A 14,059-nucleotide genomic window follows, 5' to 3' on the forward strand; every position below is an offset into this window, starting at 1 on the left:
ACCAAAAAAGGCAGTGCAGTGCGCGTTTTCGAACCTGAAAAACGCGTTCTGTGTGATCGGACCCTAAAGCTGTTTTCTATAAAGCAGTCTATTGTATAAAGTGCTATTTCAAGTAACATTACTGAACTACTGAGCTGGTGCATCCATATCCACATTGCAATTATCTTTCGTTCTCCTGCCACCGCTGTCAGTTTTTGAGTGTGTTTATTTTGTTACTGAGAGGAAAACGTGCAGGACATTCAATCGAAACACTTCTCAGCAGCGCGGGTGACGTCAGGATGTTAAGCGAGCTCTCTGTTTCAATGTGTTTCCCGAGTATTAGATTATAACTTGGCCTATTTTGCAAACAAAATCATTCTTGTCGATTTTCTTAGTGGCTTCTTTTTAGCTGAAGCCAAAATGAGTTCACACTTCAGCTCTGTATACTGCAAGAGCGGAATAATGCTATCGTCTTGAGAGCTGGGTTTGCTAATGTAAACACTAGTGATGCGCGCACTTTTACCTTGCGCTTCTGTGTCCGTTATACGTTCTGAGATAACACTGCCATCTAGCGGTTGGGTGTTATACAGTCTGTGGTTTAAACCGAACACAAAGCCACGAATCTTGGATGTAAATAAATAAATATATAAATATCGATACAGCGTTTTTGAGAATCGATACAGTATCGCCAAACATAATATCGCTATATTCACGTGTATCGATATTTTCTTACACCCCTAGATACCATACTAGTTAAGGAAAAATGTCCTTGTTCTTCTTTTTTACTGTGACTTTTATTGACATGAAAATGATGAGAACCAGATTCAAAAAAACACATTTGGTTTGAGAACCACGGTTCAATGTGTCAAGTCGTGTACTAGACGCTAGGCAACGGATCCCACCCTTAACTTACTTTTGAAGGACATTCATCCCAGGCCTGACAATGTGCAGACGGAAACATAACAGCCTCAGACATAACATTTTGGATTATTGTTTTTGTTATGCATTTGTTTTGAAATTAAGTTCCTAGAGGAAAAGGAAAGCATGGAAGACGGTGCTGATTAACTGCAGTCTGTCAGGAAAAGATACGCGTGTGTGTTGTGTGAGACCTGGGATTCTTGTGTGTAACGCGAGACGTCTAATCATATTTCCAGAGCAGGTAATGAGAGACGCACAGTGTTTACACTAACCACACTTCACTGTACGCCTTGAGACAAGCCATCAGCTAAAGAGAACGATGAGCTTTAGTGTAGCTGTAGTGTGTGTTTGCGTTCTCTGCTCTCATGCTGTAATATGCTCTCTCCTCTTTAATTTCATTAGTACTCTGGCAGCTGCATTTTTTATCAGTTGGAGCTTTGCAACTGATTGAAATCACAACACAACGAAATCGGCACAACACAACGAAATCGGCACAACACAACGGAAGCGAGCCACAACACAACGAAATCGGCACAACACAACGGAAGCGAGCCACAACACAACAAAATCGGCTCAACACAACGAAATCGGCACAACACAACGAAATCGGCACAACACAACGGAAGCGAGCCACAACACAACGGAATCGAGCCACAACACAACGAAATCGGCACAACACAACGGAAGCAAGCCACAACACAACGAAATCGGCTCAACACAACGGAAGCGAGCCACAACACAACGAAATCGGCTCAACACAACGAAATCGGCACAACACAACGAAATCAGCACAACAACGAAATCGGCACAACACAACGGAAGCGAGCCACAACACAACGAAATCGGCTCAACACAACGAAATCGGCACAACACAACGAAATCAGCACAACACAACGAAATCGGCACAACACAACGGAAGCGAGCCACAACACAACGAAATCGGCACAACACAACGAAATCGGCACAACACAACGAAATCGGCACAACACAACGAAATTGGCACAACACAACGGAAGCGAGCCACAACACAACGAAATCGGCTCAACACAACGGAAGCGAGCCACAACACAACGAAATCACCACAACGGAAACGAGTCACAACACAACGAAGTGGCTCGTTTCCGTTGTGGCAATAACACAACGAAATCGCCACAACAGAAACGTGCCACAACACAACGAAATCGCCACAACGGAAACAAGCCACAACACAACGAAATCGCCACAACGGAAACGAGCCACAACTCAACGAAATCGCCACAACGGAAACGAGCCACAACACAACGAAATCGCCACAACACAACGGAAACGAGCCACAACACAACGGAAACGAGCCACAACACAACGGAAACAAGCCACAACACAATGGAAACGAGCCACAACACAACGGAAACGAGCCATAACACAACGGAAACGAGTCACAACACAACGAAATCGCCACAACGGAAACAAGCCACAACACAACGAAATCGCCACAACACAACGGAAACGAGCCATAACACAACGGAAACGAGTCACAACACAACGAAATCGCCACAACGGAAACGAGCCACAACACAACGAAATCGCCACAACACAACGGAAACGAGCCACAACACAACGGAAACGAGCCACAACACAACGGAAACAAGCCACAACACAATGGAAACGAGCCACAACACAACGGAAACGAGCCATAACACAACGGAAACGAGTCACAACACAACGAAATCGCCACAACGGAAACGTGTCACAATACAACGAAATCGCCACCAAGGGAAACGAGCCACAATACAATGAAATCACCACAACGGAAACGAGCCACAACACAACGAAATCGCCACAACGGAAACGTGTCACAATACAACAAAATCGCCACCAAGGGAAACGAGCCACAATACAACGAAATGACCACAACGGAAACGAGCCACAACACAACGAAATCACCACAACGGAAACGAGTCACAACACTCTATAGATTGCTCTATAGATTGGAAGTTAGCCACAACACAACGAAATCGCCACAACACAACGGAATCGGCACAACACAACGGAATCGGCACAACACAACGGAATTAAACGGAATTAAACCACAACACAACGGAAATGCTCCCGACCACGAGGGGGCTCTCGGAGTGCAATAAAGTTTGTTTTCCCTGCCGTTGCTCTATAGATTGGCCAGTCTTACAAAGTTATAAACACTACAATCAGTTTTAAGAGTTTAACCATTGTATATCGACATGAAATATCAATTTAAACTCACCTACATGCATTATAGCTGCATATTTATACTCGTGAACGTTTTTACTCGCGATCATGCCAATGTTGTGGCGATTTCGTTGTGTTGTGGCTCGTTTCCGTTGTGTCGTGGCGATTTCGTAATGTTGTGGCTCATTTACGTTGTGTTGTGGCGATTTCATTATGTTGTGGCTCGTTTCCGTTGTGTTGTGGTTTAATTCCATTGTGTTGTGGTGATTTCGTTGTGTTGTGACTCGTTTCCGTTGTGGTCATTTCATTGTGTCGTGGCTCGTTTCCGTTGTGGTGATTTCGTTGTATTGTGGCTCGTTTCCGTTGTGGTGATTTCGTTGTATTGTGACACGTTTTCGTTGTGGCGATTTCGTTGTGTTGTGACTCGTTTCCGTTGTGTTGTGACTCGTTTCCGTTGTGTTGTGGCTCGTTTCCGTTGTGTTGTGGCTCGTTTCCGTTGTGTTGTGTCTTGTTTCCGTTGTGGCGATTTCGTTGTGTTGTGGCTCGTTTCCGTTGTGTTGTGGCTCGTTTCCATTGGGTTGTGGCTCGTTTCCATTGTGTTGTGGCTTGTTTCCGTTGTGTTGTGGCTTGTTTCCGTTGTGTTGTGGCTTGTTTCCGTTGTGTTGTGGCTCGTTTCCGTTGTGTTGTGGCTCGTTTCCGTTGTGGCGATTTCGTTGTGTTGTGGCTCGTTTCCGTTGTGTTGTGCCTCGTTTCCGTTGTGTTGTGGCTCGTTTCCGTTGTGTTGTGGCTCATTTCCGTTGTGTTGTGGCTCGTTTCCGTTGTGTTGTGGCTCGTTTCCGTTGTGGCGATTTCGTTGTGTTGTGGCTCGTTTCCGTTGTGGCGATTTCGTTGAGTTGTGGCTCGTTTCCGTTGTGTTGTGGCTCGTTTCCGTTGTGTTGTGGCTCGTTTCCGTTGTGTTGTGGCTCGTTTCCGTTGTGTTGTGGCTCATTTCCGTTGTGTTGTGGCTCATTTCCGTTGTGTTGTGGCTCGTTTCCGTTGTGTTGTGGCACGTTTCTGTTGTGGCGATTTCGTTGTGTTATTGCCACAACGGAAACGAGCCACTTCGTTGTGTTGTGACTCGTTTCCGTTGTGGTGATTTCGTTGTGTTGTGGCTCGTTTCCGTTGTGGTGATTTTGTTGTATTGTGGCTCGTTTCCCTTGGTGGCGATTTCGTTGTATTGTGACACGTTTCCGTTGTGGCGATTTCGTTGTGTTGTGGCTCGTTTCCGTTGTGGTGATTTCGTTGTATTGTGGCTCGTTTCCCTTGGTGGCGATTTCGTTGTATTGTGACACGTTTCCGTTGTGGCGATTTCGTTGTGTTGTGGCTCGTTTCCGTTGTGTTGTGGCTCGATTCCATTGTGTTGTGGCTAGTTTCCATTGTGTTGTGGCTCGATTCCATTGTGTTGTGGCTCGTTTCCGTTGTGTTGTGGCTCGTTTCCGTTGTCTTGTGGCGATTTCGTTGTGTTGTGGCTCGTTTCCGTTTTGGCGATTTCGTTGAGTTGTGGCTCGTTTCCGTTGTGGCGATTTCGTCGTGTTGTGGCTCGTTTCCGTTGTGGCGATTTCGTTGTGTTGTGGCTCGTTTCCGTTGTGGCGATTTCGTTGTGTTGTGGCACGTTTCTGTTGTGGCGATTTCGTTGTGTTATTGCCACAACAGAAACAAGCCACTTCGTTGTGTTGTGACTCGTTTCCGTTGTGGTGATTTCGTTGTGTTGTGGCTCGTTTCCGTTGTGGTGATTTCGTTGTATTGTGACTCGTTTCCGTTGTGTTATGGCTCGTTTCCATTGTGTTGTGGCTTGTTTCCGTTGTGTTGTGGCTCGTTTCCGTTGTGTTGTGGCTTGTTTCCGTTGTGGCGAATTCGTTGTGTTGTGGCTCGTTTCGGTTGTGTTGTGGCTCGCTTCCGTTGTGGCAATTTCGTTGTGTTGTGGCTCATTTCCGTTGTGGCTCGTTTCCGTTGTGTTGTGGCTCGTTTCCGTTGTGTTGTGGCTTGTTTCCGTTGTGGTGATTTCGTTGTGTTGTGACTCGTTTCCATTTTGTTGTGGCTCGTTTCCGTTGTGTTGTGGCTTGTTTCCGTTGTGTTGTGGCTCGTTTCCGTTGTGTTGTGGCTTGTTTCCGTTGTGGTGATTTCGTTGTGTTGTGGCTCGTTTCCATTGTGTTGTGGCTCGTTTGTGTTGTGGCTTGTTTCCGTTGTGGTGATTTCGTTGTGTTGTGGCTCGTTTCCGTTGTGTTGTGGCTTGTTTCCGTTGTGGCGATTTCGTTGTCTTGTGGCTCGTTTCCGTTGTGTTGTGGCTCGTTTCCGTTGTGTTGTGGCTCGTTTCCGTTGTGGCGATTTCGTTGTGTTGTGGCTCGTTTCCGTTGTGTTGTGGCTCGTTTCCGTTGTGTTGTGGCTCGTTTCCGTTGTGTTGTGGTTTAATTTAGTATGGCTGCACTACTGGGCCACCGTACTTTTGGACCATGCGCGGGACGTACCGACCGAAGTGCACCTGCGCCATGCGCTTCAGACCATTCTCTAAGATCGTTAAAATAGTGCACAATATTTCTGAAGTCATGGCCACCAGCACACTGAAATATAGATCTAGAAATATTTATATATTTCAGAGCTAGGTCAGTGCTGTAGATTATGTTTCCATCATATTCATTTTAGATGTCAGAAAGCCAAAGGGCATTATGTGACATTTATGCATGCCAGCTGTTGATCCTTTTTTCTTAACAAGCAAACAAACATCACCAATAAATCATATGACTGCTGTAGTTTAGCTGACTTTGATGTCTTCCTTTTTCAGAAAGCAGTAGAATTGTCTGATTGATATTTTCATTAGTCACATGGCAATTACTTCTCGTTGTGAACCAATTTACCACTGTAAAAATTGTTTAAACTTTAGACAACACATTTAAAGACTGTAGTCATGGAGTCTAAAAAAGCTGTTTTATTCTATTCATATTGATCACATGACCAAGTGTATACCAGATGCTTTGTCTCAGAAACCCTCTATTATAAGTTTTGAATGCAGCATAAATAGGTGGCAAATACACATGTCAATAGGGCATCGGAAAATGCCATCTGTTTTTGAAAGCTTTTGCTTGTTTGTGTGATGCTACATCCACACCAGTAGGTGTCAGTATGCAGTCCAAGACTGTATCGCCCAACACAACAAAAAGTTTAATAAAATATTACTTACACATCTTATATATGTATTTGACTGAAAGTACAAACATTTGACTCATAGTCAGGTCACATTTGGCCTACGTTTCAACACACACACACACAAATGCCTCAGAAACACTTACCTTCAACTGCCAGTGGGTGTGTGTGAAGAAGCCAGACAATGACCTGGAACAAATGCTAAAGGACATGAGGCATTCCAGTGAGTTCAAAGGTGTGTGTGCGTGTGTGTGCTTGTGTGTGTGTGTGTGTTGTGTGTGTGTGTGTGTGTTTTGTTGTGTGTGTGTTTACAGAAATTAACAGAGCAGAAAGCAGCCATAAATCTTCTTACTGCGCTCTTCACTCTCATGCCTGCGCTTCTGTCCAGAGTCATCCATCAGTCGAAATCTAATCTGTTGCCCATTGAAGCAACATACTATTCATATGCTACAATATAATCCCTAGAACAGAAACAATCACATCTAGATCTGCACTACATCATTTCAATTTGACAATGTGTTGCTTTAATCCAGTTTTTCCCAACCTTTTTCGTTGCTACGGCACAGTTTTGATAAATAAAAAATCCCACAGCATACCACTAACCACTAGAGTAACAAAATTGCACAAACATGCATTTCTCAAAAATGGATATTATATTAAAAGTCACCACATTTAATGTGAAAAGTCAGGTATGAACACATTAGGGTCATATATAGATAGTTTTACACTCTAAAAAATAAAGGTTCTTAGCTGGTTCTTTGGCAGGGTGTATGGTTCTATGAAGATCCTTTAATATCCAAAGAATCTTTCTATTGCACAAAAGGTTCGTTAAACTAAAAAATGGCTAGAAAAAAAATGTTTATTTAATGGTGGGGTGGGGTGGGGGGTTCTGTGGTGTTTTTCTAGGCTTGGTTGTGTTTATGGGTCACAGCATAACATGTCTTAATGCTTCTTCTTTTTTTTACGCTGTATTTTTTAGGGCTGTACTAGAATATTCGAATATTCGTTCGGTGAGGTGGCATTCGATTTTCAGTTTTGAGATTCGAATATTCTTTTTTTTTTTTCAACACGTGACTTCCGTCACGGACTCATTCTCACTCATGCTTGAAATAATAATAATAAATTATAAAAAACACCGCAACATGCTTTCAATAAAAGCATTGCACATTTTAAAGATTTAAATTAACAAAAAGTCAGAATAAGACAAAATAAATCCCTTATATAGAATAAAACAAATTGTAATAGATATTACATTTTGTGTCATTTGAAAAACAATTCATTTATTCTTATTCAACTGTTTATAAGCATGCTACTGTGTTCTTTATTTATTACAGTTCGTTGAAATCACTGTGTGTTACTAATTTAATTTCTGTTTTGGGATTCATTTGTTTTAAAGAAAGGTTCCTTATTAAAGTTCTTGCTCTCAACAGACTTTGTGTTTTGTATCACTTGTGCACTGTCCGTTTTCGGAGCATAAACCTGCCCGTATAATGCGTACTGGACTATTTAAAAGATTATTAAATGTTTATTAATATTTAAAGAATGTGTGCCACCTGATCATATTGCACCAAATGCAACACTGCACTCCACTGGGTCTGCGGCAACACATTTACGATGCCGAAGAGTGAAACGTGAAGTCGTGAAAGATGATACAAATGCAAACCGACACTATTATTATATATTTAGCCCCACCCACCGAAGCTTCGAATATTCAATATTGATTGCCACCTAAGCTTCGAAGCTCAAAAAATGGCATTCGAAACAGCCCTAGTATTTTTCTTATATTTGACCTTTATTCCACACCGCTGTCTCCACTGTCCTTTGAACGGCTCGTTTGCTTCCTGCTTCTATGAAGCCCATCCCTTCGAAAAACGCAATAGTCTTAGATTGGTTAGATGGCCAAATGTAGGTTCCTGTATTTTTATTGGCTGAAGTGCCAAGCACAGGTTGTCTGGAAATGCCTCGCCCCTTACCATTACGGTCAGAAAGAAGTCACATCTGCTGTGACTAGCAAGGGTTTATGATGTCACTAACCCGGGAAGAAGCTTGTTGTTCTCCAAACCGGCTGTTTTTGTAGGCAATAAACTGCCATAACTTTAAAAGACAATATCTCTTTTTGCATTGAACTTTCACCGCTGTAATTTTGCAGATACTGTTTATGCTCAAGCAGCAACATTACACACTAACTAAAGTTAAAAAAGTGAAATTGCATGCAACTACCCCTTTAAAGGGGGGATGAAATGCTGTTTCATGCATACTGAGCTTTTTACACTGTTAAAGACTTGGATTCCCATCCTAAACAGACAAAGTTTCAAAAACTAATGTTGGACGTTTGATGGAGTATTTCTGTGTTAAAAATACTAGACTTGACGTCGATAGAGTGGAAGGTCCTTGTATGGGCCGTACGGGCTCTTCTCCCGGTAGGGTGCGCGCGCGTGACTAGAGCAAGAGGGGAAATGCACGGCCGTACACTCTCTCAGCTGCAGATCCAGTCGTCCGTGAACACTTGTCGGTTATAGTCCGCGCCGCGCTCCACTTCATTCCTCCACTTTGACATTAAGCGACTTCAACGCTTCAGCACAGCATTCCGGGAAGGCAGCGCTGCATTTGACCCGATTTGAACGCAGAAATGCTTCAGTCGCATCGCAAAGTGGATCTCCACACTCCAAGAAGTGTGTTTTTGACGGAGCCCTCCCAGCGATAAAGGTTCGGTCCTGCTTTGGAAGCAGCGCGTGAGTAAAACTCCTTCAAATGTCTGTGCTGTTGCTGTATGTAAACATCAGTAAAAGACACGATCGCGTGCTTCGTCATTCAAATGCACTAACGGACTTCATTGCTGTTCTATATAACATTATAACGTTACACTAGTCTGACGTGCAAAACCGTTTTGCTTGCTACTAAGGTTTGGTCACATACAATAGTCCATAAACCGAATCATGTCCTCATAAACTGAGAGTAAAGACAAATGTTGACAGGCCACTAAATACAGTACATACCACAGAGACGGAAGTCCTGCTGTTGCTGTTTCTATTGTTTCTATTGCTGTTGCCCCCCCCCCCCCCCCTTTAAAGAACCTTGCACAAAACAGTTCTTTGGGGAACCAAAAATGGTTCTTCTATGGCATCACTGTGAAAACCATAGAAGAAAAGAAATTTTAGTTCTTCCTGGCACCTTTATTTTTAAAGGAAGTGTATGTAAGATTGTGGCCAAAACTGGTACTGCAATCACTTTCAAATGACTGTAGAGCGGTGTATCCCCTCTTCCCCTCCCCCTGACTCGAGGTTGCCAGATAGGCTGCAGGATCTGCCGGAACGTTTGTATCTGCAGCTGTGGTAACTAGAGCAGATCTGGCAACCCGGGATGCCGAAACACTACTGACTTCGTGATTGGTCGATAGGTGGAGGGCGGAGCTTCAGGCCAAAACACAACATATCAACATCAGTTGAGGGCTGCAACAACAACTTTTAAATGACAATATCCTGGCCGGACTACTGTTGTCAGTGATAGAAGTATTTGAAATTAACATTATTTCATATTAGGGCCATTTTAGGATGAATTGAAATACATTTCTTACATACAGTTCCTTTAAGGGTGTATGATGATGTTGTTGTTGGTGGTGGTGACGATGATGATGATGATGATGATGTTGATGATAAAAACATAGTTAATATTGTGGCTTTATATATGGTCAGACATGCATGTGTCATTATAATATTAACATTTTATGAAAATCAATTTCGGATGGAGTAACGAGGTCTCTGACCAGCGTATGACCGAGATTTATATGTTTTGTCTGTCACTGTAACAGCTGCATCTGAGACAGCCAGTGTGCATTACATTTTCATCAACTTAAAGGGTTAGTTCACCCAAAAATGAAATTGATGTCATTAATGATGACCAATGTCGTTCCACACCCGTACCTCTGTTCATCTTCAGACACAGTTTAAGATATTTTATATTTAATCCAAGAGCACACTATACTGTCCATGTCCAGAAAGGGAATAAAAACATCATCAAAGTAGTCCACATGTGACATCAGTGGGTTAATTACAATCTCTTAAAGCATCGAAAATACATTTTGGTCCAAAAATAACAAAAACTATGACTTTATTCAGCATTGTCTTTTCTTCCGGGTTTGTTTCCAATCCACAAACAAAGGTAATTTTTGGGTGAACTAACCCTTTAACTTTCATAGGAATTAATTGAAAGTAACGTTACTCGCTAGGGCTGCACGATTAATCAAAATTAAACCGCAATCGCGATTTGGCTTGTGTGCGATTATGAAAGCTCAAAGGCTGCGATTTAAATTAAATAAATAAATGCCCAGTGTGTTAGAAAAGAGCGGCTCTGTGATAAACGCTGCTCTGTCCGAAAGACTGCGAGTTTGAGTCGCTTATATCGTGCGTTTGAAAAAGCAACAGGAGTCAAACATCTTTACAAACTAGTGAAGCGTTCATAAACCTGTTCAACAAAAGACAACGTTTAATAACATGTTTTACCTCACTTCATATCGTCAGTTGAGTGTGTGTGAGCTGATGTGGCTTCTCATCACAGAGTGAGTTAGACAATGCATTATTTTATAGTAACTTACTCTATACAGTGATGAAATCTATGTCAGTCAGCACTGCATTATAATATACTTTATTATTATGAAAATACGCTTGACGGCTTGAAGAACTCAAATACACCATATATTGCTGCAGTCGTGTTTATTGTCGTCATGTTTAATCAAAGCGTCTCTATCTTCTGTTTACACCGCATTAGCTTCACATCATGGATTTCCTGAAAACTAACGTCAATTACTTCTCTGAGGCAAATGTGGCGTTTTCCGCTCGAGGGCGCCCTCTGGCTTTCAGTATGAATTTATGAATTTATTTAAATGAACTTTTGGGTAATCAATAATAAGAAAATAATACTTAAAACATTTTTAAACTTAATAAACTTAAAAAATTATACATTTATTGGACAATCCATGTTTTTTCTTCAGTGTACAGGAGTTTTTTCCCCCACAGTGGATGCACAAGAGGTTCATATTTCATATTAAAGACAGACTTTAAGAAATCAAGAAATCATATCACAGATAATAAAACATCTTTTATTTTTTTATATATTTTTTTACAATAACTCCTTATGCTTAGACCTTTCTAATGTGTTTTAGTCATAGGCTGTCTGCATATTAATAGGTAACCCAGCAGGGTTTTTTTTTTTTTTTGTAAAATAAGTTTTCTGTAAAATATTACAAAAATAATAATAATTAGTAATAATAATAATAATTCACTACATTTATATAGCGCTTTTCTAGGCACCCAAAGCGCTTAACATAGTATTAGTATTATATTGTTATATTTGTTCTGACATACTCTTTTTTTATTTGTAATTATGAAAATTTTATTTTAATGGTGATATTTCTTATTTTTAAAAATATCTTTAGCAGTAATAATAATCCTAATAATTATTATTAGTCACCTTAATATATAAACACTAGATGTTATATACACCAACTTTTCATTTGTAAAAAATAATAATAACAATAATCGCATTTTAAATCGCAATTGCAATTTTACCCAGAATAATCGCAATTATATATTTTCACCAAATCGTGCAGCCCTAGTACTCGCTTTGCTCTGCTCCATTGTTAATGCACGAGCGGCCGTGTGCATGTTACTTTCGGTTAAATAGAATTGGTGATTTAAAAGCCAGTCGGTGACATTGATCACGGTCACACATTGATTAACCGGTCGGAAAATTTCCACACCGTCACATCCATAGCTACAACTAGATGGCAAATAACAGACTAAGACACCCGGTGCAAAGCTTGACACAAAGCTTGACGCAAATGTTTTTTGCTAGTTTCAGCTCGACGCAGTTATCATTTTCTCATCCAGCACCGCGTTGTTTAAATAGTACATGCACCTGCATCCATCTGTTCACCCACACTCTAAAAAATAATTCAGTGGCTTAGTAAATATCACAGTAATAATTAACTTTATTAACTTAATAAAATCTCTCAATATCATTTACTTGATGGTTTTAGTTAAACATACCAAAATAATTGACTAAAAATCCAACAGTTAATTTTGTATAAAATGTATAGTTATTTTTAAGTTTTTTTCACTAAAATAATTTAGTATTCAAATAACCAATTATTTATTTTAAATATGCTTAATACATTTGTGAAATTTATTTTAAAATATTTGAGAATGGAGAATTAAACCGATCTGTTTTAAGAACCACAAATATTACTTAATTAAAATCAAGATTATTAATATTTAACTCACACTGAGGAAATTGAGTAAATTTACTCGATTAAAACAATGCACCCCTCCCCCACCCTCTGATGTGACGACAGCTCGACGGTTGAGTGAGGTCGGATATTTGAATTCTCCTCAGTCACCAGAGCAGTTTCTTCTTCTCAGCGTCGCAGAATTGGGGCATTTCCTCTGTGAAATTCAGGTTTGTATGTTTTGTTTTATCTATATAATTATTACTGTGCTAAAAGGCATTTTATTTCATTCAAAACAACATACAGGGACAGTGTGAGTCACCTTAAGTTAACGTGTGGCGTTGGTCTTTGAAACGCCTGCTGTGTTGCTCAAAACACACAACTTTATTCGTAAAGATAATGAATATAATGAATTTGGATGATAAAATCTTATTTAAACTGGGCACTGTTTGTTTATTGTCAGGTTATGGAGTCTGGCGCCTCGCAGCATCTTTCAGCTACGAATGAAACCGGTCTCAAGTTCAAAGTCCACCCGCAGACCGTAACGTTAGTCCATCTCAGGCTCGAGAAACAGCGCTGATACGGTGGAAATGGGATAACTGACCGGTTGATTACACTTGAATTACTTTTAAATGTTTAATTTTTACATCTAAAATGTTTGTTACATGAGTTTAAATGTTGTGAAATAACTGTTATTCTTTACATGTCAAAACAGTAGCCTAATAACTGTTATATGCTGTAACGTTATTGCTGTAACTTACTCGTCGACAATAAAGGCCATGTCATGTATGTGTTTGTGTGGACTGTGGAGTATTTTACAAAGGTTTAGAGGAAATTAAAGTTATACTATACAAGTTAGTAATACTCATAAGTAAAAACAGTTCATATTAGTCATAAATATTGTTTTTTAAATGCTTTTTATCCAATTTTTTCTACTCAATTGAATTTGTTAATGTAACAAATGCAGTTACTCAGATCTACTTAATTTTTTTACTTACATTTACTCAGTTCATATGGTGTCTATAATTGATTTCACTGCTTTAAAATTTACTCAATTTTTTTAGTGTAAAAATGTTTCACCAAAAAAATTTAGTAAATCATAGTATTAGTTTTTAGAGTGCATGTGTGTGCTGGTCTGAAAACCAGGTGTGTTCAGCCACATTGTTATTGTTGCTATTTTGAGTCAACTGAAAACAACTGCACCATTTACCATCAAAAACCTGCTCTACAGTCAATAGTGCAGTATTTTTGGTGTTATTTAAAGGTCGTGTTAGCTATGTGTCTATAGGCAGGTACATAACGGACACACACTCTGCTTATTACACACACGGATGCACTGATTACAAACATTTTTAAATATTAAAAATAAGGATTCCTTTCTGGAGAATCGTTCAGTATTTCTGTTCGCAAAGGCCGCCATGTAAATAGTAAATCCACCATGGTTCAAGCGCAACTGGTATTTAAAGAGATTCATTGCACGTCGTGCCCAAAAACACACCCATGGCTCATTAAGAGACCCGGTACAACCCTTTTGGACCATGCGCCTGGTGATGTAATATGTGTATATATATGTATTTA

General features: G+C 40.3%; 1 protein-coding gene across 1 annotated transcript in view; it reads left to right on the forward strand.

The window, feature by feature from the left end:
- Positions 1 to 14,059, forward strand: part of prickle3 (prickle homolog 3) — a 71,627-nt gene that overhangs the window by 12,383 nt on the left and 45,185 nt on the right. The gene's annotated exons all lie outside the window — the stretch shown is intronic.

The sequence above is a fragment of the Pseudorasbora parva genome, chromosome 13 (genome assembly GCF_024679245.1).
Source record: "Pseudorasbora parva isolate DD20220531a chromosome 13, ASM2467924v1, whole genome shotgun sequence".
In the NCBI taxonomy this organism is placed as follows: domain Eukaryota; kingdom Metazoa; phylum Chordata; class Actinopteri; order Cypriniformes; family Gobionidae; genus Pseudorasbora; species Pseudorasbora parva.